At 41.0% G+C, this 27,769-nt stretch overlaps 1 protein-coding gene across 1 annotated transcript in view; it reads left to right on the forward strand.

The window, feature by feature from the left end:
• The window catches only part of CDS2 (CDP-diacylglycerol synthase 2), a 62,727-nt gene that overhangs the window by 915 nt on the left and 34,043 nt on the right, over positions 1-27,769 (forward strand). The window lies entirely within an intron of this gene.

Raw genomic sequence — 27,769 nt, forward strand, 5'->3', positions numbered from 1 at the left:
TGGGCTTGTTTCCTGCTTCAGATGTGGGCGTTGATGGGGTAGAGGAGGAGGGTAGAACAGAGGCCATCTTGGCAGGGACGTAGCTGGTTGGGGTTGAGGGATGAGGGCAGTAGACTTACTTGGTTGAAGTGAAAGGTTTGTGTAAGGGAGTTGAGGAAGGTGAGGAGTCATTATGTTACTGTGGACGTTGAATGACAGCATAAACTTAGTGGTAGTATTTCGAGCCTGGAGTTAGCAGTGGTCAGGAGCAGTGTTATTTGGTAAATTGATCTGACAGTGATGTGTAGACTGTATTGAGGGAACATGGACCAGAATGAAACAGACTGGTTGACTCGCGGGTTGCCAACAGGTGACCTGCAGTTGTTTTCTTTGGTCCCTGTGTTGCTTTAAAAACCAGAATATTTCTCCCAACAATCTGAATTTATTGCCTATTTTGGATCATTGGAAGATCTGCCATCACATTCCCACCTGATTAACATTTGGCTGGAACTGAAGAACAGCTGTTCCCACCAATCCCTGTTGCTCTACACTAGGCCCACAGCACCCATTTATGTAGCTTTCCGTTTTTGGTAACTGGAGGAAAGGAACATTAGGGAGATATCAGAAAGGAAGAAAGCACAAGATTAGGTGGCAGGGTGTCAACAGCAGTTATACTGGAAGGAATGTTTTGGGTGAAAGATAATGGGATTTTAAACAATTTTGTTGGTTATGATAGTGGATCACCCAAGGAGAACTCTCCATACTGATTTTTACAGTATGTTTTGGAGAAAATTTAGGGCTTGGGTGCAAGTTTAGGAGTCGCTTACAGAGACAAGGTACTTTGAAGTTTCTAATCTTCCCATTAAATACCCTAGCTGGGCCTGGAAGAGCTCTGTTGCCACACTGCATATGCCTGTTGGGGAGTTTACAGATATTTGGAGGCTGTGTAGCCCTGTTTAAGGGTGAGAGATCAGACTTGATGTTAATGGGACTTTGTGGTTTTAGAAGGTGTGAGAAGAGGTAGAAAAAAAGAAGGCATGATACCTAGTGGGTTGTACTTTTGAAAAGCTATTTGTAATAATTAGACTTACTTAGTGGTAAAAACAAGCAAAGCCACATACCCAAAAACCATGAGGTTACGAGGTGAAACAAAGTTTCTACCCTCCCCACCTAACTACTTGGATCCATCTCCCAGACAAAAGTGCCAGTTGATTCTTAAGTACTTTCCCATCCCCTGCTGTAGGTAGGGAGGATATGAGGAACTATCCAGCTAAAGGTACCTTAACTTTTTACAACTGCACTTAAACTGCTTATATGATGACAGAATGCCTGGGGCTTTGAGGTTCACTAAGTGCTTGTTGCTCCACAAACACAGCACCTACTTGCCTCCTGTTAAAAGCCTAATGTAGTCCATTAGCCCAGAACAAGACAGTTGCTCCATTGCTCAATATTTCTGATTACCATGCATGGGATTTCAAACTTCCATGATTCTGGCTTTGCTGATATTCTTGGGTTAAAATTTAAGAAAATTAGAAATAATAAAACAAGGATATCTTTTTAGGGAAATAAATGGTGAAATGGGAACTTTCTTATTTCATAGTAGAAGAATTCAGAAAACAGTATTAGGTCAATTCATTAAAAGAACTGGAACAAATTTGAAAGATTTAAAAAAATGTTTCAGTTGCTTAACTTGTGGCAAAGTGTCTTATAAATAAGCAGACAGTCGTTTCAAAATAATCTGGGGAATGTGTTTATTATAAAAGTCAGAAGGTATTTTGTTATATTTAGCATCCTAGAATGGAATTGTCAAAGCCAATTGCTAATAAAGGAAACGTTTTCCTCTGGGAACCGTGCGTATAATTTTAAATTCCCAAAGCACAGTATTGTTACCAAACTAAGAAACTTGGAATTTAAGCTTTGGAAGTGGTCTTCCTCTCACTGATCCATGTTTTTCCAGTGGAGCTTAGGAAAGACAAGAATGAAATGTGGGCCCAAAGATTGGCATCTTAAAATTTATGATGGGGTTGGCATTTCAGGAGACTTTGTTTTGGAGGTTAGAATGAAGGTTCTGGGGTTTTCTGCTGTACTTAGATGCTGGAGTGCTATTTAAACTAGAGCTTTACTCATTTCAAGGCTTCTTTTCTAGGTCAATGAAAGCAGTATAGAGAGGAAATAGAGACATCATTTAGAAAGGTGAGTTTAAATTTTAACTGAAGACTGATGGTTTTAAGAGCAGGGATTTAAGAGTCAGCTAGATCTATCTTGAGCCTGTACTCTGCCACTTACCAGCTGTGTAACTTTGAGCAAATCACTTGTATGAAAGCCTCAGCTTGTCCATCTCTAAAACGAGGGTGATAAAAAGTAGCATATGCTTCAGAGGATATTCATGTGGATTAAATGAGTATGCACGTTACATATGTGGAACAGGAATTGTCGCATTGTGATAATGTGTTAGCTATTGTTGTTTCTCGTTGAAATATAGTTTTATAGGAAAAAGCCCTGTAATATTCACCTTCTACTCTTGGAAGATTATTAAATCTTCAAGTTATAAGTGTTTAGAGTAGTCTTTTCCTATTTATCACCTTTTAAAGAAAGTTTTATAGACAAAGCTTGGCCTTCTATGACCCGTCTTTTCAGTTCATTTTCTTACTGAATTTTTCAGTGCTCAATCACAGTCAGACTTTAGCTGTAGAAGGAACATTGCTGCATGCAATTGTCTTCCCTTCATAGCATATTTTAGAACTGTGATGAATAATTAAACGTGGTTTTCTGATAGACTTTAAGAGTGAACTACTGAAATAATAAAATCTTATTTTCAGAGCTGTGACTACTTCAGATGTAGGAGAAATGCTTTATGCTTTAAAGCTTTTTTTACACTGAGAAATAATTTGGGTATTGAAAAATCAGTAAACCTTGACTATGGCTCCCAGACTTAAATAGGAAGAGAAGAGGAAAGATTGATTTGTCCTATAACCCAGTATTTTAAGTTGCTTATTTATGTTGATCAAACAGTATAATTTTATTTTAAAAACTCACTTTCCAAAAAAAAAAAAAAAAAAAACTCACTTTCCAATTTATGACTACTTAAAATTAGTTTTTTCAAAAAGCTAATTTTGTTTAAAATGTTTTATGTTTGCGTAAATTTATATTTCATTAGCATTTAACATTTTAAAAAAATATTAAATTGCTCTCATCAGATGTTAGAACTAGAAGGGATTTTAGGGGTTGCAGAGGATGCCCGAAGCCCAGAGTGTTTGTTACTTGCTCAAGGTCACACAGCTCTTTAGGTGCAGAGTGGTTAATAGTATGAAGGTCTACTGATTCCTTTTTACTCATTATGTTGCATAATGTTGCCTTGTAGGATACAAACTTAATTTACAGACTTTAAACGCTTCTGCATTGATTGACTTTGATTAAAAAAAAAAGAAACCCAAATATCACCTATCTTTCTTATGTGGCTACAAAATCAGAAAAATAGCAAAATCTTTCAAAATGTCAAATATATATGTATATACACACACACGTGTGTGTGAGTGTGCATATATATATATATATATATATATATATATATATATATATATATGTGAATGTTGACAATCTGAGAAAACTTTTTTTTGGTAGAAAAAGTTGACTAGGTCTGGTTTTCCTGGTCATTGGAAAAGTGGTGATTTATATATTTTAAATCCATCCGTGGGAGCAGCCACTCAGGTATCCTTGAAAGAAACTCCCAGCAAGGTGTCGGTTCCTCACTCTGAGATGCATGTGAGGCTGCTCGGAATAAATGCTTTCTGGTTGATGGCTCTAAGTATTAGAACTGTTTGTTCTAGCGATGATCAGTCATTCAGTATTTAACACATTTTCTCTTTAGAACATTCACTGAATCCAAGGTCTGCTGTATACAGTCTCAGTAGCTCTGAGGGAGGGCTGGTGTCTGCGCTCATGAGGAAAGGGTCCAGGATTTTATATCAATTTTGGCTCCAAATAATCCATTCTTTCTCCACTGATTTCAAGAAATCATATAATTTTGAATGCATCGGGGAAACTTTTGAAATGACTCTCCTAACTAATTTCACAGTGCAAATAATCACCCTTTAAACTGTTTGAAAAAAATGTGCATCACTATTTCTGATTTGTGCACTCTGCTGTCTTTCCTGGGATCCACACAGGTGAAGAGTATTGAATTCGTTAGTTTTGCAGAGAGCTTGCTGAGTAACTCTCTTGCACACAGCTTCTTAACCTGCTCCCTGTGCTGTGACAGCCTCCCCAGCCTTCCTGACTGGTGCTGGAGGCTGCTGGGGGTGACAGAGCACAGCTTTCACTTACAGACTGCCTCTGGTTTGGAAAAGAGACTCTTGACTGTTAATTTTGCCAGGCTTTCCTTGGAAGAACACAGATTTGTTCCTGGGGTTGGGCTAAGTTCCTGCCTTCCAGGCCTTGCCACGCAGTGGTTGCTTGGTTGCGGCAGTGGTGTGGCGCCAACCAGGGCCGGCCTGGTCCCCATTAGGCAGCTCGCCCTGCCAGTCCATGATCTTTGTTCTTGGGCTGTTTGCCTCATCAGTGGGGATGGCATAGGGCCCGCTCAGTTGAGTGACCTTTTAAAGAAAGTTAAACTTTATGTTATTTTGACTAGACAGTGCGTGCGTGGTTCAGAATTTGAAAGGTGCAGAGTGTGCACTGTGAACGCCTCCTTGCTGCCTCCCTGGTTCTCCTCCCCAGCAGCAGCACACCCCTGCCAGGGTGCTCACGAGCACCTGCTGCTGGTGCGAAAGGACCTGAACTGTCCTTTGGATTTGTTGCCCTTTGGCAGCAACTCTTTTATATTAGAGTCACCACAGGGCCAGCCTGGGGCTTCTCTGTGAAGACTTTGCTGCGTTTTTGAAAGAGCCCTTGAGACCTGGGATTTACTGGCAACATTCTCTGCTCTTGGGTGAGATGTTGAGAGGATATCTGTCACTGACCTGGATCCCTCAGTGGACGACTCTCAGAGCCTTGTCCCCACACTCTGTGTCCTGCTAGTCCTGTGGTTTCGGTGATCTGCAGGAAGTTCCTAGGTATACGTCCCTCAGTCAACACAAACTTAGTTTGTCTCAAACTTGACTTTTCTCGTTTTAGACGTTGACCTTCCTCCTCCCATGTGCTCTGCTCCAGCTTGAAGTCCATTAGTCCCTGTGTCTCTGCTCCCTCATCCAGTCCAGGTCACAGGTTCTCATCAGATAGCACCTGGATTCCTTATCTATTGCTCTGGCGTATTTCAGATAGTTCAGGACTTGATGCCTGAACTGTTGTAAATCCTTCTAATTGAGCTCCCTCCCTTCAGGATTTGTTCTCAGCCCCTTCTCGTCCACCTGACTTTTCTTTGTACAGTTCTGAAACTACCCTATAAGTTACAGAAGGGAAAAAAATTTTTATGGCCCCTGTTTCAGATCTCTTAAATTTGGTCCTTTATGGCCTTGTTTCTTAACCAGCCCCTTTTCCTGCTTGGAGCCTCTGTGACATGGATCTTGGCTCTTGCTATTTCCAACCCTAGGAAATGTGCTCATTTTCTGTCACCCCTCTTTCCACCTCTACCTATTTAAGTCCTATTTTCTCAAAATCCATTTTAGATCTTCCCCATTTCAATACTTCATCAGGCATGTATGTATTGTAGAAATCACAGGAATGTGTGCAAATGAGAATGAAATCCACCTACAATCCCATCATTCAGAGAAACAACCATTGTTCAAATGCATATCCCTCCTGTGCATATTGCTATGTGGCTGTAATGCTACCATGCATGGTCTGATAGCTTGCCTTTTTTTTTTTTTTAATTGAAATATAGTTGATTTGCAATGTTCTGTTAGTTTCAGGTATACAGCAAAGTGATTCATATATCTATACTGTTTTCTTTTTTTTAAATTAATTTATTTATTATTTGGCTACGTTGGGTCTTTGTTGCTGCATGCAGGCTTTCTCTAGTTGTGACGAGCAGGGGCTACTCTTTGTTGCGGTGCGTGGGCTTCCAATTGCGGTGGCTTCTCTTTTTGTGGAGCACGGGCTCTAGGTACACGGGCTTCAGTAGCTGTAGCGCACGGGCTCAGTAGTAGTGGCTTGTGGGCTCTAGAGCGGAGGCTCAGTAGTTGTGGCACACGGGCTTAGTTGCTCCGCGGCATGTGGGATCTTCCCGGACCAGGGCTCGAACCCGTGTCCCCTGCATTGGCAGGCGGATTCTTAACCACTGCGCCACCAGGGAAGTCCCTATGTATTGTTTTTTACATTCTTTTCCATTATAGGTTATTAGAAAATATGAAATAGAGTTCCCTGTGCTATACAGTAGGTCCTTGTTGTTTATTTTATATATGGTATTGTGTATCTGTTAATCCCAAACTCCTAATTTATCCCTCCTCTCCTCCCTTCCCCTTTGGTAACCATAAGTTTGTTTTCTGTGTCTGTGAGTCAGTTTCTGCTTTGTAAATAAGTTCATTTATATTATTTATATTATTTTTTTAGATTCCACATATAAGTGATATCATACGATATTTGTCTTTCTTTTTCTGACTTATTTCACTTAGTATGATAATCTCTCGGTCCATCCATGTTGTTGAAAATGGCATTACTTCATTCTTTTTTATGGCTGATTAATATTCCATTGTATATACATACCACATCTTCTTTATCCATTCATCTGTCAACGGACATTTAGGTTGCTTCCACGTCTTGGCTATTGTAAATAGTGCTGCAGTGAACATTGGGGTGCATGTATCTTTTCGAGTTAGAGTGTTTGTCTTTTACAGATATATGCCCAGGAGTGGGATTGCTGGATAATATGGTAACTGTGTTTTTAGTTTTTTAAGGAACCTCTATACTGTTTTCCATAGTGGCTGCACCAGTTTACATTCCCACCAACAGTGTAGGAGGGTTCCCTTTTCTCCATACCCTCTCCAGCATTTATTATTTTTAGACTTTTTGATGATGGCCATTCTGACTGGTGTGAGGTGATACCTCATTGTAGTTTTGATTTGCGTTTCTCTAATAATTAGCGATGCTGAGCATCTTTTCATGTGCCTGTTGGCCATCTGTATGTGTTCTTTGGAGAGATGTCTATTTAGGTCTTCTGCCCATTTTTTGATTGGGTTGTTTATTTAATATTGAGCTGTATGAGCTGTTTATATATTTCAGAGATTAATCCTTTGTCCGTTGATTCATTTGCAAATATTTTCTCCCATTCTGAGGGTTGTATTTTCATCTTGTTTGTAGTTTCCTTTGCTTTGCCAAAGCTTTTCAGTTTCATTAGGTCCCATTTGTTTATTTTCGTTTTTATTTCCATTACTCTAGGAAGTGGATCAAAAAAGATCTTGCTGTGATTTATGTCAAAGAGTGTTCTTCCTATGTTTTCCTCCAAGAGTTTTATAGTGTCCAGTCTTACATTTAGGTCTTTAAACCATTTTGAGTTTATTTTTGTGTATGGTGTTAGGGAGTGTTCTAATTTCATTCTTTTACATGTAGCTGTCCAGTTTTCCCAGCACCACTTATTGAAGAGACTGTCTTTTCTCCATTGTATATCCTTGCCTCCTTTGTCATAGATTAGTTGACCATAGGTGCGTGGGTTTATCTCTGGGCTTTCTATCCTGTTCCATTGATCTATGTTTCTGTTTTTGTGCCAGTACCATATTGTCTTGATTACTGTAGCTTTGTAGTATAGTTTGAAGTCAGGGAGTCTGATTTCTCCAACTCCGTATTTTTTTCCTCAAGACCGCTTTGGCTATTTGGGGTCTTTTGTGTCTCCATACAACTTTTAAGATTTTTTGTTCTACTTCTGTAAAAAAATGCCACTGGTAATTTGATAGGGATTGCATTGAATCTGTAGGTTGCTTTGGGTAGTATAGTCATTTTCACCATATTGATTCTTCCAATCCAAGAACATGGTATATCTCTCCATCGGTTTGTGTCATCTTTGATTTCTTTCATCAGCGTCTTACAGTTTTCTGAGAACTGGTCTTTTAACTCCTTAGGTAGGTTTTTTCCTAGGTATTTTATTCTTTTGGTTGAAATGGTGACTGGGATTGTTTCCTTAATTTCTATTTCTGATCTTTCGTTGTTAGTGTATAGGAATGCAAGAGATTTCTGTGCATTAATTTTGTATCCTGCAACTTTACCAGATTCATTGATTAACTCTAGTAGTCTTCTGGTAGCATCTTTGGGATTCTCTATGTATAGTATCATGTCATCTGCAAACAGTGACAGTTTTACTTCTTCTTTTCCAATTTGTATTCCTTTTTTTCCTTTTTCTTCTCTGATTGCTGTGGCTAGGACTTCCAAAATTATGTTGAATAATAGTGGTGAGAGTGGACATCCTTGTCTTGTTCCTGATCTTAGAGGAAATGCTTTCAGTTTTTCACCATTGAGAATGATGTTTGCTGTGGGTATGTTGTATATGGCCTATGTTGAGGTAGGTTCCCTCTATGCCCACTTTCTGGAGAGTTTTTATCATAAATGGGTGTTGAATTTTGTCAAAAGCTTTTTCTGCATGTATTGAGATGACCATATCGTTTTTTTTCAATTTGTTAATATGGTGTATCGCATTGATTTGTGTATATTGAAGAATCCTTGCATCCCTGGGATAAATCCCTCTTGATCATGATGTATGATCCTTTTAATGTGTTGTTGGATTCTGTTTGCTAGTAGTTTGTTGAGGATTTTTGCATCTGGATTCATCAGTGATATTGGTCTGTAATTTCCTTTTTCTGTAGTATATTTGTCTGGTTTTGGTATCAGGGTGATAGTGGCTTCATAGAATGAGTTTGGGAGTGTTCCTTCCTCTGCAATTTTTTGGAAGAGTTTGAGAAGGATGGGTGTTAGCTCTTCTCTGAATGTGTGGTAGAATTCACCTGTGAAGCCATCTGGTCCTGGACTTCTGTTTGTTGGAAGATTTTTAATCACAGTTTCAATTTCATTACTTGTGATTGGTCTGTTCACATTTTCTGTTTCTTCCTGGTTGAGTCTTGGCAGGTTATACCTTTCTAAGAATTTGTCCATTTCTTCCAGGTTGTCCATTCTATTGGCATAGAGTTGCTTGTAGTAGTCTCTTAGGATGCTTTTATTTCTGTGGTGTCTGTTGTAACTTTTCCTTTTTCATTTCTAATTTTATTGATTTGAGTCCTCTCCCTCTTTTTCTTGATGAGTCTGGCTAAAGGTTTATCAATTTTGTTTATCTACTCAAAGAACCAGCTTTTAGTTTTATTGATCTTTCCTATTGTTTTCTCTGTTTCTATTTCATTTATTTCTGCTGTGATCTTTATGATTTCTTTCCTTCTACTAACTTTGGGTTTTGTTTGTTCTTCTTTCTCTAGTTCCTTTAGGTGTAAGGTTAGATTGTTTATTTGAGATTTTTTTTATTTCTTGAGGTAGGCTTGTTTTGCTATAAACTTCCCTCTTAGAACTGCTTTTGCTGCATCCCATAGGTTATGGATCATCGTGTTTTCATTGTAATTTGTCTGTAGGTATTTTTTGATTTGCTCTTTGATTTCTTCGGTGATTTCTTGGTTATTTAGTAACGTATTGTTTAGCCTCCATGTGTTTGTGTTTTTTACGTTGTTTTCCCTGTAATTGGTTTCTAATCTCATAGCGTTGTGGTCAGAAAAGATGCTTGATATGATTTCAGTTTTCTTAAATGTACCGAGGCTTGATTTGTGACCCTAGATGTGATCTATCCTGGAGAATGTTCTGTGTGCACTTGAGAAGAAAGTGTAATCTGCTGTTTTTGGATGGAATGTCCTATAAATATCAAATAAATTTATCTGGTCTATTGTGTAATTAATTTTATTTATTTTTATTTTATTTTATTTATTTTTGGCTGCATTGGGTCTTTGTTGCTGCGTGCGAGCTTTCTCTAGTTGTGGCGAGGGGGGCTACTCTTCGTTGTGGTGCGTGGGCTTCTCATTGTGGTGGCTTCTCTTGTTGCAGAGCATGGGCTCTAGGTGTGTGGGCTTCAGTAATTGTGGCACGTGGCTCAGTAGTTGTGGCTCTCAGGCTCTAGAGCACAGGCTCAGTATTTGTGGCACACGGGCTTAGTTGCTCCGTGGCATGTGGGATCTTCCTGGAAAAGGCCTTGAACCCGTGTTGCCTGCATTGGCAGGTGGATTCTTAACCACTGCACCACCAGGGAAGCCCTATTGTGTCATTTAAAGCTTGTGTTTTCTTATTATTTTTCTGTCTGTATGACCTGTCCATTGGTGTAAGTGAGGTGTTAAAGTCCCCCACTATTACTGTGTTACTGTTGATTTCCTCTTTTATAGCTGTTAGCAGTTGCCTTATTTATTGAGGTGCTCCTATGTTGGGTGCATATATATTTATAATTGTTATATCTTCTTTTTGGATTGATCCCTTGATCATTATGTAGTGTGTTTCCTTGTCTCTTGTAACATTCTTTATTTTAAAGTCTATTTTATCTCATATGAGTATTGCTACTCTAGCTTCCTTTTGATTTCCATTTGCATGGAATATCTTTTTCCATTCCCTCACTTTCAGTCTGTATGTGTCCCTAGGTCTGAAGTGGGTCTCTTGTAGATAACATATATATGGGTCTTGTTTTTGTATCCATTCAGCAATCCTGTGTCTTTTGGTTAGAGCATTTAATCCATTCACGTTTAAGGTAATTATCGATATGTATTTTCCTATGACCATTTTCTTAATTGTTTTGGGTTTGTATTTGTAGGTCCTTTTCTTCTGTTGTGTTTCCCACTTAGAGAAGTTCCTTTAGCATTTGTTGTAGAGCTGGTTTGGTGGTGCTGACTTCTCTTAGCTTTTGCTTCTCTGTAAAGCTTTTTTTTTTTTTTTTTAACTTTTGGGTTTATTTATTTATTTATGGCTGTGTTGGGTCTTCGCTTCTGTGCGAGGGCTTTCTCCAGTTGCGGCAAGTGGGGGCCACTCTTCATCGCGGTGCACGGGCCTCTCACTATCGCGGCCTCTCTTGTTGCGGAGCACAGGCTCCAGACGCGCAGGCTCAGTAGTTGTGGCTCACGGGCCTAGTCACTCCGCGGCATGTGGGATCTTCCCAGACCAGGGCTCAAACCCGTGTCCCCTGCATTGGCAGGCAGATTCTCAACCACTGCGCCACCAGTGAAGCCCTCTGTAAAGCTTTTGATTTCTCTGTCAAATCTGAATGAGATCCTTGCTGGGTAGAGTAATCTTGGTTGTAGGTTCTTCCCTTTCATCACTTTAAGTATATCATGCCACTCCCTTGTGGCTTGTAGAGTTTCTGCTGAGAAATCAGCTGTTAACTTTATGGGAGTTCCCTTGTATGTTATTTGTCGTTTTTCGCTTGCTGCTTTTAACAATTTTTCTGTGTCTTTAATTTTTGCCAATTTGATTACTATGTGTCTTGGCGTGTTTCTCCTTGGGTTTATCCTGTATGGGACTCGCTGCACTTCCTGGACTTGGGTGGCTGTGTCCTTTCCCATGTTAGGGAAGTTTTCGACTATAATCTCTTCAAATATTTTCTCCGGTCCTTTCTCTCTCTCCTCTCCTTCTGGGACCCCTATAATGCGAATGTTGTTGCGTTTAATGTTGTCCCAGAGGTCTCTTAGGCTGTCTTCATTTCTTTTCATTCTTTTTTTCTTTATTCTGTTCCGCAGCAGTGAGTTCCACCATTTTGTCTTCCAGGTCACTTATCTGTTCTTCTGCCTCAGTTATTCTGCTATTGATTCCTTCTAGTGTAGCTTTCATTTCAGTTATTGTATTGTTCATCTCTGTTTGTTTGTTCTTTAATTCTTCTAGGTCTTTGTTAAACATTTCTTGCATCTTCTCGATCTTTGCCTCCATTCTTATTCCGAGGTCCTGGATCATCTTCACTATCATTATTCTGAATTCTTTTTCTGGAAGGTTGCCTATCTCCACTTCATTTAGTTGTTTTTCTGGGGTTTTATCTTGTTCTTTAATCTGGTACATAGCCCTCTGCCTTTTCATCTTGTCTATCTTTCTGTGAATGTGGTTTTTGTTTCACAGTCTGCAGGATTGTAGTTCTTCTTGCTTCTGCTGTCTCTGTGTTTGTTCTTTAATTCTTCTAGGTCTTTGTTAAACATTTCTTGCATCTTCTCAATCTTTGCTTCCATTCTTTTTCCAAGGTCCTGGATCATCTTCACTGTCATTATTCCGAATTCTTTTTCTGGAAGGTTGCCTATCTCCGCTTCATTTAGTTGTTTTTCTGGGGGTTTATCTTGTTCCTTCATCTGGTACAAAGTCCTCTGCATTTTCATTTTGTCTGTCTTTCTGTGACTATGGTTTTCCTTCCACAGGCTGCAGAATTGTAGTTCTTCTTGCTTCTGTTGTCTGCTCTCTGGTGGATGAGGCTAACTAAGAGGATTGTGCAGGCTTCCTGATGGGAGGGACTGGTGGTGAGTAGAGCTGGGTGTTGCTCTGGTGGGCAGAGCTCAGTAAAACTTTAATCTGCTTGTCTGCTGATGGTTGTTTGGCCTGAGGTGATCCAACAGTGGAGCCTACCTGGCTCTTTGGTGGGGCTACTGGGAGGGCCCCCGTGAAGGAGTACTTCGCAGAACTTCTTCCAGTGTCCTTGTCCCCATGGTGAGCCACAGCCACCCCCCGCCTCTGCAGGAGACCCTCCAATACTAGGAGGCAGGTCTGGTTCTGTCTCCTATGGGGTCACTGCTCCTTCCCCTGGGTTCCAGTGCACACACTACTTTGTGTGTGCCCTCCAAGAGTGGAGTCTCTGTTTACCCCAGTCCTGTTGAAGTCCTGCAGTCAAATCCCACTAGCTTTCAAAGTCTGATTCTCTAGGAATTCCTCCTCCTGTTGCCGGACCCCCAGGTTGGGTAGCCTGACGTGGGGCTCAGAACCTTCACTCCAGTGGGTGGACTTCTGTGGTATAAGTGTTCTCCAGTTTGTGAATCACCCACCCAGCAGTTATAGGATTTGATTTTATTGTGATTGCACCCCTCCTACCATCTCATTGTGACTTCTTCTTTGTCTTTGGATGTGGGGTATCTTTTATGGTGAGTTCCAGTGTCTTCTTGTCATTGATTGTTCAGCAGTTAGTTGTGATTCCGGTGCTCTCTCAAGAGGGAGTGATCCCATGATGTTTTCACAGAAGTAGAACAGAATAATCCTAAAATTTGTATGGAACCGTAAAGGACCCAGAATTGCCAAAGCAATCCTGGAAAAAAAGAACAAAGTTGTAGGCATAACCCTCCCAGACTTCAGACAATACTACAAAGCTACCATAACCAAAACAGTGTGGTATTGGCACAAAAACATATATAGATCAGTGAAACATAATAGAGAGCCCACAAATAAACCCACGCACCTACAGTCAATTAATCTTCAACAAAAGAGGCAAGAATATACAATGGAGAAAAGACAGTCTCTTCAAGTAGTGTTGGGAAACCTGGACAGCTACATGTAAATCAGTGAAATTAGAACACTCCCTCGCACCATACACACGAATAAACTCAAAATGGCTTAAAGACTTAAATATAGGGACTTCCCTGGTGGCGCAGTGGTTAGGAATCTGCCTGCCAATGCAGGGGACGTGGCTTCGAGCCCTGGTCCGGGAAGATCCCACATGCTGTGGAGTACCTAAGCCCGTGAGCCACAACTACTGAGCCTGCATGCCACAACTACTGAAGCCCGTGTGCCTAGAGCCCATGCTCCACAACAAGAGAAGCCATCACAATGAGAAGCCCATGCACCGCAACGAAGAGTAGCTCCCACTTGCCGCAACTAGAGAAAGTCTGCACACAGCAACGAAGACCCAACGCAGCCAAAAAATAAATAAATAAAAAATTAAAAAAAAAAATCTGTTGGGGGAAAAAAAAAAGACTTAAATATAAGATATGACATCATAGAGCTCCTAGATGATAGCTTGCCTTTTTATGCTGTCAGGAACTTTTTCCCACATCATTAAGGTTCATAAAGGTTCTTTTCAAACAGTATTTCAAACTTTTTTTTTTAATTTTGAAAGGCATAGGTGAAAAGAAAAGATTATTATTGTAAAAGCACGAAAAAGAAATCACCGTAATCCTGCTACTCAGAGATAACCACTGTTAATATTTGTTTTTATACACACTGCACATTCCTGTACTATGTGTACTATTGTAACTCACTTTTAACAGAATATGCCCTAAATATAGTTCAGGTCTTTAAACATTTTGACCCGTTATCATTTTTAGTGGCTTTGTGTCATTTTGTTGAGGCTGTACCTTAACTTATTGAACCAATCAGGCATTTAAGTTGTTTTAAGTTTTTTGCTGTTGTAAGCAAACTATAGGAAATACCTTCGATTTAACACACACACACACAGACACACACACACACACAACTTTCTGCACATGCATATCCTTAGATAAGTTCTATGTTTAGAACTACCAACTCAAAAAGGATGTACATTATTTAAGCTTTTGTTACAAATAACATATTTTCTTCTGCAGTAAATTTGTAGTCACCGTAACTGCATGAGAGTATTTGACCTTGTGGTCTCTCCCCAGAAAGGAATACTGAGTATTCACTCGTTTCTTGATTTTAGGAGAGGCATTTTGGCCTAGTGGTTACAAGCACAAATTCTCAAGTTGGACTGCTTGGTTTATAACTTGACTCTACCACTAATGTGCTTAAGTTTTCTCATCTGAACAATAGGGCTTAGAGTGGGGTTGTTCTGAGGCATTATGCCTTTCTTGTATGAACTGTACCTTCGAGTAACCAAATAGTTGATTAGAAGTTTCTCTTTATAGAATAATTGGAAAAGGAGTGATAGAATATTAATATTTTCACACTCTATTGGATTAATTGAAAAGAGACAATAACCATCAATGTTACTACTATCACAGGCAACCAGTTATTGTGTATTTCCTGATGGAAGTATATGTACAATACTACTGATGGAGGAATCTTGTCAAAAAAATCATACCCCAAACTCTTCAAGACTCTAGTTCTAACTGCTAGTTTACAGGAGATTCGAGGAACGATGAGAAACAGCACTGGACAAATGACCTGGTTGCTTTAGAAAATAAATGGCAAGGAGACCCACCTCCCCCACTTAAAAAAAAAAAAAAAAAAAAGAGAGAAGGGGGAAGCAATAGATATAGATATATGGAGGATAAAACCTACAAATTAGAAGACTTAAGACAGATTAATGATTTCTGGACCTTATTTGGATCCTGATTCAATGAAACTGCTGTAAAGAGAAAAATGAAATTATTGGGTAAATTCAAATATTGGATATTTAATATAAAGGAATTGTTAACTTTTCAGATGTGACATAATGGTATAGTGATGTTAAGTCCCTATGAAAAAGCACTAACTATAAAGGAAACAATTGACAATTCGAGCTACATTAAAATTAAGAAATTCTATTTACTGTGCTATTAAGAGAGTGAAAAGGAAGGCCACAAATAATGAGAAGATATTTATAAAAAATATATCTGACAGAGGACTCATATGCAGAATCTATAAATAATTCCTACAAAATGAATTTAAAAAAGGAAACTCAGTAGAAAAATGGGTACTTCAGATGGTCAGTAAATATATCCAATGTCATTAGTCATCAGGAAAATCAAAGCAAAACTCACAATAAGATACCACTACACACCCACCAGAATGGCTAAAATTAAGAAGACTGAAAATACTAAGGTTTGACAAGTGTGTGGGGCAAAGGGAACTTTTATATACTGTTTGTGGGAGTATAAATTGGTATAATCACTCTGGAAAATTGGCAATATTTTCTTTACTTTCTTTTTTTTAAAACTATTTTTTAAAATTAATTAATTAAGTTTTGGCTGCATTGGGTCTTCGTTGCTGTGTGTGGGCTTTCTCTAGTTGTGTCGAGTGGGGGCTACTCTTCATTGCGGTGCATGGACTTCTCATTGCGGTGGCTTCTCTTGTTGCAGAGCACAGGCTCTAGGCACACAGGCTTCAGTAGTTGTGGCACATGGGCTCAGTAGTTGTGGCGCACGGGCTTAGTTGCTACACGGCATGTGGGATCTTCCCAGACCAGGGCTCAAACCTGTGTCCCCTGCATTGGCAGGCGAATTCTTAACCAGTGCGCCACCAGGGAAGTCCCGGCAATATTTTCTAAAGCTAAATATATACAAACCTTACAATCTGGTAGTTCCACTCCTAGATGATTACCCAATAGAAATCTGTACATATGTTCACTAAAAGACAAGTTCTAGAAGATTAAAAGCAGTGTTCTTTGTAGTAGCCCCAAACTGCAAACAACCCAAATTGTGAATATGCTGCTATAAACATGGGTCTACAAATATCTGTTGGAGTCTCTGCTTTCAATTCTTGGGCAATATATCCTGAAGTGGAATTGCTGGGTCATAAGTACTTCAATGTTTAATTTTTTGAGGAACTGCCATATTTATGTATTCTTGTATTTTAGAAACCTCAGTTTTAATTTCTAATATTGGCAAGTATTGATAGATATAAACTACATAAACAGCTATTGAAGTTCTCAATAATTAAGTGTAAAGAAGTCCTAAGATGAAAAAATTCAAGAACTGCTGCTTTAATGAACTGTATTACTCACCAACGAAGGGAAGGGTTGAGACAGTCATTATTGATGGGTGTGGATGAGTTGGGCAATGAATAGGGTGACACACTTGAGGGAAAAAGAGATGCCCTTTTGCCCTCAAGTGTCTCAGTTCGGAGGATACGTTATAGGTCACCCTAATGATGGTTCACATGAGGTGAATTGTCAGACTCGGCAATCAAGTTATCTTTGTTTTGGTGCTGCTGTAGATCTTCCTGAGCTGGCAGGCTTTCATCTTCCTATGGACCATGGTGGACCATGCTTTAGGATGGAAAAACTGCAGAATGAAGCTTTGTTATACTCTTGGTGGTTACATTAAATTTTTCTTTGTATGGTGCTATATGATATATGTCAGGACATTTTTTCAAAAGGAAGCTTCTCGGGAATTCCCTGGCAGTCCAGTGGTTAGGACTTCACGTTCTCACTGCTGAGGGCCGAGGTTCAATCCCTGGTCAGGGAACTAAGATCCCGCAAGCTGTGCAGCACGGCCAGAAAAAGTAAAATAAAAGGAAGCTTCTCATCGGATCTTCACAAGGCATGTATTGTCAATATGACTCTCAAAATATCAGTACCTTTGGAGATCACACATCTCTTTTGAAATTTAATGTACTATTCAAAATGTGTAATGATTCTGATGTTCTCCCAGTGTTGTTTGAAATGTAACTAAAAAATTTCCCCAATGCATTTTTCTGTTAAAATGCTGACTGGATCTTCGGGACGTTAAAACACATTTTTTTCTCTCTATAAACACTGACTGAAAACGTCATGTTGAGGATCATGTGCAGTCTATGAAGTGTATATTAATCCATGTATGTCTTCCCAGGAAAACATTAACTGGGGAGGGTTTGCAGGGTGTGCTTGCTTGATCCAGTCTTCTCTTCTGGCTTGCAGAACTCAATCATTTCCTCCCAAAGCAGGCAGCACAAAGCTCCGTTCAGTCACTAGTCATTGTGTGTGGCTCATGGTTTGCATGCAGTTTGATATCCAGCAGTCTCCTCATTGGGTCTGGCGACTATACATGAAAGGGTTAGTATCTGTCTGTCATCTCTTGCCCCTTCAAGTACAGTTGTGGAAGAGAGACAGGATGAAGGTGGGTAGGACAACCCCATTCAGACATGGAGAGAATGGGAGAGACACACAGCAGTGTCTTGGCCCACCTGTGTCCTGAATGGGAATTGGCCTGACCTCTGTGTGCTTAGATGGGGTCTGTTGCCTGATAGGCTTCATTTTAGGTTGAGTGGGTGGGGAGCAGAGCCCCCTAAATCTCATCCACCATCTTATATGTCAGACCTCAGTCCAGAGCTCCAGGGTTTCAGAGGGCAGAGGGCTCCTACTTTGCCTGGAGCCTTTCTTCTATATAATCTCTTGGCTGCATTTTTTTTTTTTCTTCTGTTTTATTCCATCCATCTTAGCTCTTCAGTCTACTTTGTCATCCAGAAATTTGTTGAAATCTCATCCACTGATGATCTCTGTCCCCTAATATTTCGTCTAAGGCCATGGTTTTATTACGTACTGTACCCATTGACATTGATTTCAGTGGGATATTGAGGTCAAAGGGCATGGGCTCTGTCTGCCCTCTTCAACAGGGAGTTTTGAGTTTTGAGAGACCAAGTTCATCTTACAACATTAGAAGCAGGTGGTTGCAACACTGTTTTTGTTGTTGTGTTATGTGTGTGGCAAAAATAAAATTGGTTCCTCTTGATTGGTGAACACTGAATTCTGGGCTTCTGCTTCTGACAAGCAAGAAAGGCAAAGAGCTGACGACTGACCCTGGGAAGTGCCTGCGTTTGGTTGGAGTTATCTGATGGAGGAGAGGAGACAGGGTAGGAGGCCAATGAAGGAGAGTGCGGTGTGCTACCAAAGTCTGAGAGAACAAGTGCCATGGAGATGTCAAGTAGAATAAGGAGTAAATGTGGTTTATCCTCTGCCCCTATATTTTCTCTCAGTGACCCAAAAATCATTTTATGGAAGATGGTATCTCAGAAGGTGATGGGACCTAAGTTTTTTGAACAGTAAATCTTTATACATACATTTGCCATTTTATGGATTTTGCTAAGCTCTTTTTTATGATATTTTTTAGTCTCTATGTAGCTTTTCGAAATGACTAGCACTGTGTGTTTATAACCTATTTCTTTAAACATTCTAGCAAAATCTCAGGCTTCTTGCCCTGTTTAACTCCAAGTGACTGAAAACCAAAAATGATAGAGGATTAAACAAGATGGAAGTGTATTTCTCTCGCAAAAAAAAGAAGTCTAGAGGTCAGCATTCCAGCAGCTTCATAGTGTCAAGGATTCAGGTTCCTTCTTTTGCTGTTCCACCACCCTGAGTATGTGACTTTTGCCTCAGTACAGTATGGCTGCTGCAGTTCTAGCCATCACATCCATGTTTCAGAAAGCAGGAAGAAAGGCAGGAGAAGAAGAGGCCTGCTCCTTTCCTGTAAGGATATTTCCTAGAAAATGCACTCACTGTTTCTGCTTACAGCTTATTGGCCACACTCTGTCACTTGTCCTCGCCTGGTTGCAAGGGAAGCTGGGAAATGGTCATGTACTTGGCTAAGCATTGGGGTTCTATTACAATGGGAAAAAAGGGAGAATGGATGTTGGGGCAACCAGTGACCTCTGAGCACTTCCAAAGGCCTGAAGATGCCTATCAAAAATTGGCAGCAGATCTGCTAAGCAATGAAAAAGAAAAGCTGGGGGAAAATGAGGGCAGAGAGTAGAGGAGACCAGTGGTGGCTGAGGGTCTCCTCCAGTGGTGGCAGGCAGCTGATTCATGGGAAGTGAGGAAACAAGAAAAGGGGGACTGTTTTGCAGGTTTGGGGATAGGAAGGAAGGGGCTGAGGGTCAAGCGCAGGCAGCTGCCTGCTCCTCAGCGGGAGAACCCTGGAGGCATAGGCATCTTTTGGACGGTGTAGTACATAAATGTTTGGCAAACAGAGGAGTAATATGTAGAAAAGTCACTGCATACTAGTATCTCCCAAGATGGATGTCCAGTACCACTTTTCTAAAACTAGAGGAAGAACCAGGCCCTCAGTTTCCTGTCTATCATCATCTAATTTATATCTTTTGATCTCTCTGTAGGATGGAGCAGTAATTGTTGTTTAAAATGATGATCTTGAATTCTTACAAAATTGTGTGGGAATAGCCAGAAATGGTGTGGCTTTAACAAGATGCCTTTGGATAAAAGTTATCATTGCCCATGCACCCCCTTCCCGCTATTGCAGCAGAAATGTATGTTTCCTGTGTGTTGGAGCAGTAACTTGCTGGAGGTGGCAGGGCTGGCATTGAAACCTGAAAGAGCCTAAGGAGGATGTGCAATGCGGCAGTTATCTTTGGAGAAACAAATCAGTTACTAATAAATGCAGTCTTCAAAATAATAATAGACAGTCTTCAAAATAAGTGGTCCTTGGTGGAAAAATAACTAAAGGATAAGATTGAGAAATAGTCTTATTATGTTACAGGTGGAGACTGGCTGGCTGGAGTTCTCATTGTCTCTGGCCATTTTTTTTTGCCATGGGCTTAACTCCAAAAGTATAAATCTTCTTTATTCCCTTCCATTGTGGTTTATAGTGTCTCATCCTGCATTGAGTGTGAAGGTGTTTGTAGAAGCCCCTTCATTGCTGATCTTTGGCTACTTTGAATAGAATCTCCCACTAGGTTCCTGTCTGTGCTATGTTTGGGCTGATGTCTTTCCCCTCCTGTAGTTTTGGGAGACCAAGGGCCACATGAGCTTTGTTTTCTTACAGGAATGTCAGCCAAACACCCAGTCTTCTCTTGAACAGTTGCCATTTCTGTCTCCTGTCTATTCCACAGAATTCTCTGTACAGACACTTTTCACTTCGCACATAGTGGTCTATCGAAAAGGTGCCCCTGGGGAGTAGTTTTTTTGAGAACTTATGACAAAGAAACCATTTCTTCTGTAGATATAGCCTCTCCTAGGGACTTTCCATCAGACAGGTGACATCTCATCATTCTGTAGGGTCCTGCTTGAGTCCTGGGAGATTTGGTTAGACATCTTGTTTCCTAGATCTCAGGGAAGAGTTATTCTGATTATTCAGTTTGGTGTTCTAACATGACTCTTACATTTCTCATTGGTCTTAAGATATCCAAAACACTAGAATGAACCATCATTTGAATTGAAGAAACAAAGATTTTTAGTGTCCTGGGGATCAAAAAGGGGATAGAATGGTTTGAGATTGGATGGTTTGGGATTTTTCAGAGTCCTTCCTTTTCAGGGAAATTGGCTCAGGATTTCCAGACTTTGTTGTCCACTAATCTCTCTTGGCTTTGATGAGTTCGGCACAGGTAATGTGGTTGTGGAAGCTGATCTTAGGGCTGATTTTTCTGATTGCTTCGAAGAATCTCATATTGCCTCGTGTGTTCATCTGTGTGTGACGCCAGGGCTCACTCACTCATCATTCTGAGGTGTTTAGCACCGTCTGGGCAGGGGGAGAGGAAAAGGCTTGGTGCAAGGGTGGTGACATTTGAGTTGCAGGAGCAGGAATCTGCTGGGAAGGATGGACACAGAATGAGTCAAGGGTCCCAAAGTACAATGGGGAAGCCTTGAGTGCCCTGCCACAGAGTTTAGGGGAAGCCAGTAAAGGTGTCAGCACAGAGGAGTGAGAGGCTTAGATACATCCATTTTGTACTTTTTAAATTATGGAAGCAATACTCATTTTGTGGAAAATGTGGAGGTGACAGGAAAGTATAAATGAATGTAAACTACATTAACTTCACTACCCAGAATATAACTGCTGTTAACATTTTCATCATGTCCTGCTAATCTTTTTCCTGTTGTTTTAAAATGGCTGCTTGGCATTCCTCCCTATCTTTGTTGAATAGATCATGGCAGAATCTTCTATTGTTGGACATATAGCTTGTTTCTTCCTATAAATAATGCTGTGATGAACATCCTCATAAATTGTGTTTCTCTAGACATTCACTTAGGGTAGTGTCTCAGTATGGAATGACTAGATCAGAGGAGATGTGAACCATTTAAAGGCTCTTTGTATCTATTTCCAAATTGCCTTTCAGAAAGGTGGTCCTAATTTACATTTCCGTGAGTACTGCATAAGTGCACTGGTTTTTGCCCCCCCTGGTCCACAGTGAATATTCTTTTTATCTATTCTTTGAATCTGATGTGAGGAAAATGGTTTCTCGTGGCCATTTTTTTTTTTTACATCATTTACAAATATTTGTAAATATTTATTTGTATTTGGCAAATTGTCTTTCTCTTTTGCTTATTTTTCTATTGGTATGTTCACATTTTTCTTACTAATTATAAGGGATTTTTTTTTAATAAAGAAGTTGAAAGATCTAAACTGGTATTGTTCTTAAAGGATTTTTGGAAATGATTATCCATTTTTCACAGACATGCCACTGTGATAGCCTAGCAGGAATTTGGGCAGCGGGGTGCTCAGTAGGCCTGTGATATTATTACAAGGCCTGACCATGCAGTGACCAGCCGGCCACTTGTATACATGTCTAGAAGTGGGCTTGCTGGGTTATCAGAAGCTTTGGCTCCTATTTTATAGGGATGAGCAAAAAGGCTTGAAATTCAAGCTATAATCTGAACCCAGGTGGGCTGAATCTGAGTTCTATGCTCTTTGCCTTAGCCTTCTGCCTCCTTGGCCTCCTCGTTTCCTCAGTCATTTTTCTTCCACGGTGTGGCCAGAGAGTTCCTAACACAGGAGGACCTATGAATGTCTCAGGGTTATCCAACAGGGCCGTGGGAGGGCTGTGGGAGGGCAGTGGGGAAGCCTTTACCTCACTCTGCACCAGTCTGTGAGAAAGGAGCTGGTGACAGTGGCCACTGAGTTCCTTGGGGCCTGCAAACTGGAAGCAGGGACATCTCAGCCAGCGCAGGCCCTGCAGGCTGCAAGCAGGCTGGAAGCTACACTGGTATGAGGCCTGTGTGGCATGGATCCCTTGTCCCCTGAGGCCCGGCTCAGCCCCAGCTTCCTCTGTGGAGCCCTCTTGACTCCTGCACCCCATTTCTTCATCCTCCTCCCTTCTCCATGCTTCTGTGGAAATTGACTGTTCAAATCCTGGTTAGGTGCTATCTCCTCAGCAGATGAAGTCCCTGGAGTTGGGCTCCTTGTCTTGGATTTCTGTAGTTCCCATGAGCTGCAGTAAAGGCAGGTTGATCCGTCATGGGGGTTCCTGGCAGGCTGGCAAAACTGGGGTAACAAAGCAAGCAGAGCCCAAAGGCACAGCTTTCCTTTATGATTACTTGGTCATAAACTCCCAGGTGCTGTCAGACTTGGCTGTTCCTAGACGTAAAGTGGTCAGGAGGTTGAGTGGTGTTAAGTCAGCTGTGAAGATTAGCAACTGGCTGGGTGGTCTGAACCAGGCCTCTGGTTTCAGGAGGAATTTGTTGAGCTTAGTGACTAGAGTAGTGGAGCAACAAGAAAACATTGGCAGGTCAGTGTTTATTTTTAGTATTGAAGTACCATGCTGCATTAATACATGATGTGCTTAGTATCAATCCCAACATTTGTTGAAAAGTGTTTAGAATTTATGAAAATAAAAAGACAGTAAAACTAAATGGTTCAGATGCACAAAATTTGGACATGCTACAGAATATCAAGTAAAGTTTAAATGCATAAAAAGGCTAAACTAAAAATTACTGTTGTCGGGGAGGAGGAAATTTCCCCCTCTACCCCTCTTAAGTTCTGTGGCTGGACTAATAATAAAATTGACACAAGACAGATTAACAGGAGAAAAAGAAATTTTAATTCATGCGCATGGAGGTCCCATAGGAATGGGACCTAAGAAGTGGCCACAGCAGGCAGCTTTTATACTTTTTAGACAGTTTGTGAAGAATTGACAGGATGAAGAAGCTTAGGTTTTCGCTGCCCAATTAGTGAAGAATGTAAACAGCGTTTGGGCTTGGGGTAGTAAATTAAAGAAGTTAACAAGGTTTGTTTATATAGGCTTCTTGGCTGAATTCCCTATCACTTGGCTATAAGGGTGTCCTCCTAAAGCTCCAGATGCAGGGAGTGCACATTACACGTGAGAGATTTATTTCCTGCTTTCAGGGGACAGCAAGGAGGGTCAGAGTGTCCTTCTTGCATTGGCCGTTTCTTAAATAACTAATTCAAAATAATCAATATACCACTGTGGCATATTTTGGGGTGGCCTGCCCTGAGTCTCAATGATGGCATGCAGGTGTGACAAGCAACTTGGACTGCATGAACACAGCTTCCACTCTCACCGTGCAGCAGAGCACTGTGGTGACTTGGATTTCCCTCCCTGCCTGTGGAAGCCTATGGGTAGATTTCTTCCTGCCCTATGTCTTTCTCAGGTTCACCTACCTGTAAGGCCTAAGTACTGAGCTGTCCTCAAGCCTTTCTGGTTAAGAGATTGTTGCTCCCAGCCAGGACCTCTCGGAGTAAATGCTCTGAGAACAGCTGGGGCTGATATCCACAGTCTATGCCCAGAAGTCCTTGATTGGGCACTGAGCCTGAGCACTCTCTCAGGCTGTGAACAGTTCACTGGATCTGTCCATTCTTAGCTCAGGCCTAGTTCTCAGAGCCTTGGATAGAGGCTCTACCCCTGATAGAGTTCTCTGGGAGAGAGGCAGCTTGGAAATGCTCTCAAGGCAAGTATGTCAGTAGCCTGATAGTGAGGGAGGATAAACTCTAGGATTCAGACCTGAGCACTAAAGCACAGGTTCTGTATTATTGGGGAAGACAGCCTCTTCATTCATTATCTCCTGAGATCTGCACAGGTGGAAGAGCAATGGGGATTCAAGGTGTTAAAAACAAGACAGTAGGCCCAAAATGGAGTCACTTATGCTAAGCTCCACATCACCAAACGAGACCTAGTTACTGTTTTGGCTGTCCCAGAAATGGAATCTTAGACCAGTCACTCAGGAGTTACCTAATCAGCACTATTTAGGGTAATCTCCTGATAGACCCCTGCCATTCCCTGAAGGAAAGTAATATTGCAGTAACCAATCTACCTTTTTTTTTTTTGGCCTCACTGCGCACAGCATTCGGGATCTTATTTCCCTGACCAGGGATTGAACCCCTCCCCCTGCAGTGGAATCGCAGAGTCCTAACCCCTGGACTGCCAGGGAATTCCCCCAATCTACTTTTTTGCTAGTATAGTTTCCTTGTTCCCACTCCCTTCTTCCTATAAAAGCCTTTCATTTTGTGCAGCTCCTGGGAGCTTATTTCTTTCTGCTGGGTTGGATGCTGCCTGATCATGATTGAATACAGCCAAAAAGATCTTTAAAATATACTTTGTTGAATTTTATTTTTTAACAAAGGAAACGTAGACTAATAGGTTAAGCATCCTTGTTGCAGAGGTGCGTAATCATTTTTGGGTAGAAGATTTGCTTTTAAATAGCTTTAAAAGAAAACCATTTTTTATTGATGAAGCAGGTACGTTTTGGTTATCTAGAAATTTCACTATGGATTAGCAGGTTTTTCCTTAATACCAGATAACAGAGATGTTAGAGTTTATTCTGTTCATCAAACCTCAACCCTCAGCTGAGATAGAGTTGGGTAGAGGTGACAGCCTGCCTGTTCAGTGTGAAGAATGAGTGGCCGCCAGTCACTGTTGCCTGTGTTATTAAGGTGGCAAGTAATTTCTTTTTTGGTTGATGCATCTGTCTGTCTGTGCTTGGAGCAGAAACTAGCTTGGTGGAGAACTCAGCTTCTGGAAGCCCAAGCTGCAGGAGGCAGGTATTTCTTTTTTGCACGAATGCATGGAGGGGAAGGCAGTCAGCAGCTGCTTGAGATTGTCTTCTAGTTCTGCTACCCACCTCTGTTCTCCTGTTTGATGGCTCATCCTTATGACATTCTTAAGACTTTCACATTCCTTCCACATAGAACCTGCAGACATGAGATGGGGACATTTTGTGCAAAGTGGTTGGCTATTGTGGTGTGATATTTATGCCTGCCATTTTAACCTACAGACTCAGAAGTGGATAACTCCTTAGTCATTCCTTAAGCTGTCTTCTTTCTTCCCTTCCTCCCTTTGTACAGAGACATTTATTGAGGACCTTCTATGTACCAGGCAGTGTCGTAGGCCATGGGGATATAGCAGTAAATAAAAGTCCCTTCCACATGGAGTTTATGTTCTAGTGGAGGAGACAGAAAAATGTGTAATAATTTCAGGTAGTAATGATCTTACAAAGAAGAATAAAGCAGGTGTTTCTTAATATGAAGGTAGCATTTCAAAGTGTGAGCATTGGAAGAGACCTTGCAGCATGCAGTCCAGTTGGCTTAAAGGGCAGATGTGTTCTGATTCTGCCTGGAGTATTTCCCATTATTCAAGGGAAATGAGTGTACCTATACGTTCTTGCAGCATTGAACCATTTTGGGCTTAAAAGGTTTCACTCTGCCAACTTATTCTTTATTCCTGACAACACATTAGTTGCTGTCCAGAAATATAGCTCATTATCACCTGGGTTTTATGGGTGTCCCTCCCCAAATAATTTTAATCTTTGGGAAAGGCTGAAAATGTAGTCCTTTTAGTCATGAGTTGTAATTGTGTAACTGTAGCTCTAAAGTTGTCTTTCCTACCCAAATGGTGGCAGCCATTATTCTAGGTTTTGTAGGTAAAGGTTGATGAATTTGATTAAAATTCAGTGAGTTTAAAAAAAACACTCATTGAGCTTTTACCAGCTTCTAGGCAAGGAGCACTCAAGGTAAAGAAAGATGAATAGGGCAGTCCTTACTTTTGATGAGCTTGAAATCTAGATTAGATTATGTTAAGATTATGCCCTCTTAACATGACTACAAAGTGCAAAAATTAGTGGGAGGAAGGACACATAATATGCTGTGGGAACTTTATTGGAAGAGGAAACTGGTGAGCAGTGTGGGGTATTAGTTTCCTGGAGCTGTTCTAACAAATTGCCACAAACCCGGTGGCTTAAAACAACAGGAAATTATTCTCTCACAATTTTTGGAGGCTGGAAGCCTGAAATCAAAGTATTGGCAGGACCATACTCCTTTCAGAGGCTCTAGGGGCGAATCCATGCCAGGCCCCTTTCCAGCTTCTGGTGACATCTTGGCATCCCTTGGCTTGTGGCCACATCTCTCTCTCTCTATCTCTCTCTCTATCTCTCTCTCTCTCTCTCTCTCTCTCTTTCTCTCTCTCACTCTCACTCTCACTCTCACTCTCACTCTCACTCTCACTCTCTCTTTCTGGTCTTTCTTCACGTTGTCTTCTCCTCTGTTTCTGCATCAGATCTCCCTCTGCCTCTCTCTTATAAGGATACACGTGATTCCATTTAGGGCCCAACTGGATAATCAGGATAAACACCTCTGTTCAAGATCCTTAATTTAATTAACACACCTTTTGCCATATAAGGTAATATTTACTCTTTTGCCATGTAATATTCGCAGATTTCTAGGAAGTCAATTTATTTTGGGGAAGGGTGTTTTTTTTTTTCCCTGTTTAATGTAGGTGGGAATCAGGGAAGATGTTCTTTGAGGAGTCTTAGTGCTCCTAAGATGGGACCTGAAGGATGAGCAGGGAGGAAAAAAGGCTGGGAACAAAGCTGGAGAAGAGAGCAGGGTGGGAGGTAATCAGGGCCAATGAGTAGCTGTGCTTGGTTGGAGCATGTGGTTTGTGCTGGGTGTAGTGGACGGATCTTGGGGGACCTGAGGTGAGAGGCCATTTGTCATTAATTCACTAGGCAAAAATGAGTGGAGGAGGGGTGTAATCAGAGCTGTGCTTTATGAAGATTAATTTGGGAGTGTGTGGGGAATAAGTTAGAGAAGGGAGGAATTAGTGGAGAAATCAATTGGGAGGCCAGTGTAGTAGAGAAGGGTTGACATGCAAACTTTAGCAAGCATACTAGGGGTGAGAGTGGGAATAAAGAGAAACCCTGGAGTGTTAGGATCACACAGTTTGAGGACTGATGAGGTGTAGGGAGGGGGATTTGGAGGTGGTGATGAGGTCACTGTTCCCTATGGAGCACATCTCAGGTAGATTAGGTTCTGATAGAAACAGGAGGAAGAGCTAGTGTGGGTGGTAAAGGAGGTGGTTCGTTTTGGACCTGTTGAGTTTTGAGGTGCTGGTTGGACATAGAGGTGTCTTGCTGACGGGTTGAAATGTCGTGCTGTAGCTTGGGAGAGAGGATATATCTAGTGTTATGGAAGGTAGGTCCATAGAAGAGAGACTGATGGTACTAAGGGTGCAGTACACTGCACTACAGAAATACGAGCTTGGGGAACACTGGCATTTAGGAAGTGTGGGGAAGAAGAACAGATGTGTGAGGAGAGGAAGAAAGTAAGACTGTTTCAGTTATAAA

The sequence above is a fragment of the Eubalaena glacialis genome, chromosome 13 (genome assembly GCF_028564815.1).
Source record: "Eubalaena glacialis isolate mEubGla1 chromosome 13, mEubGla1.1.hap2.+ XY, whole genome shotgun sequence".
Taxonomy (NCBI): domain Eukaryota; kingdom Metazoa; phylum Chordata; class Mammalia; order Artiodactyla; family Balaenidae; genus Eubalaena; species Eubalaena glacialis.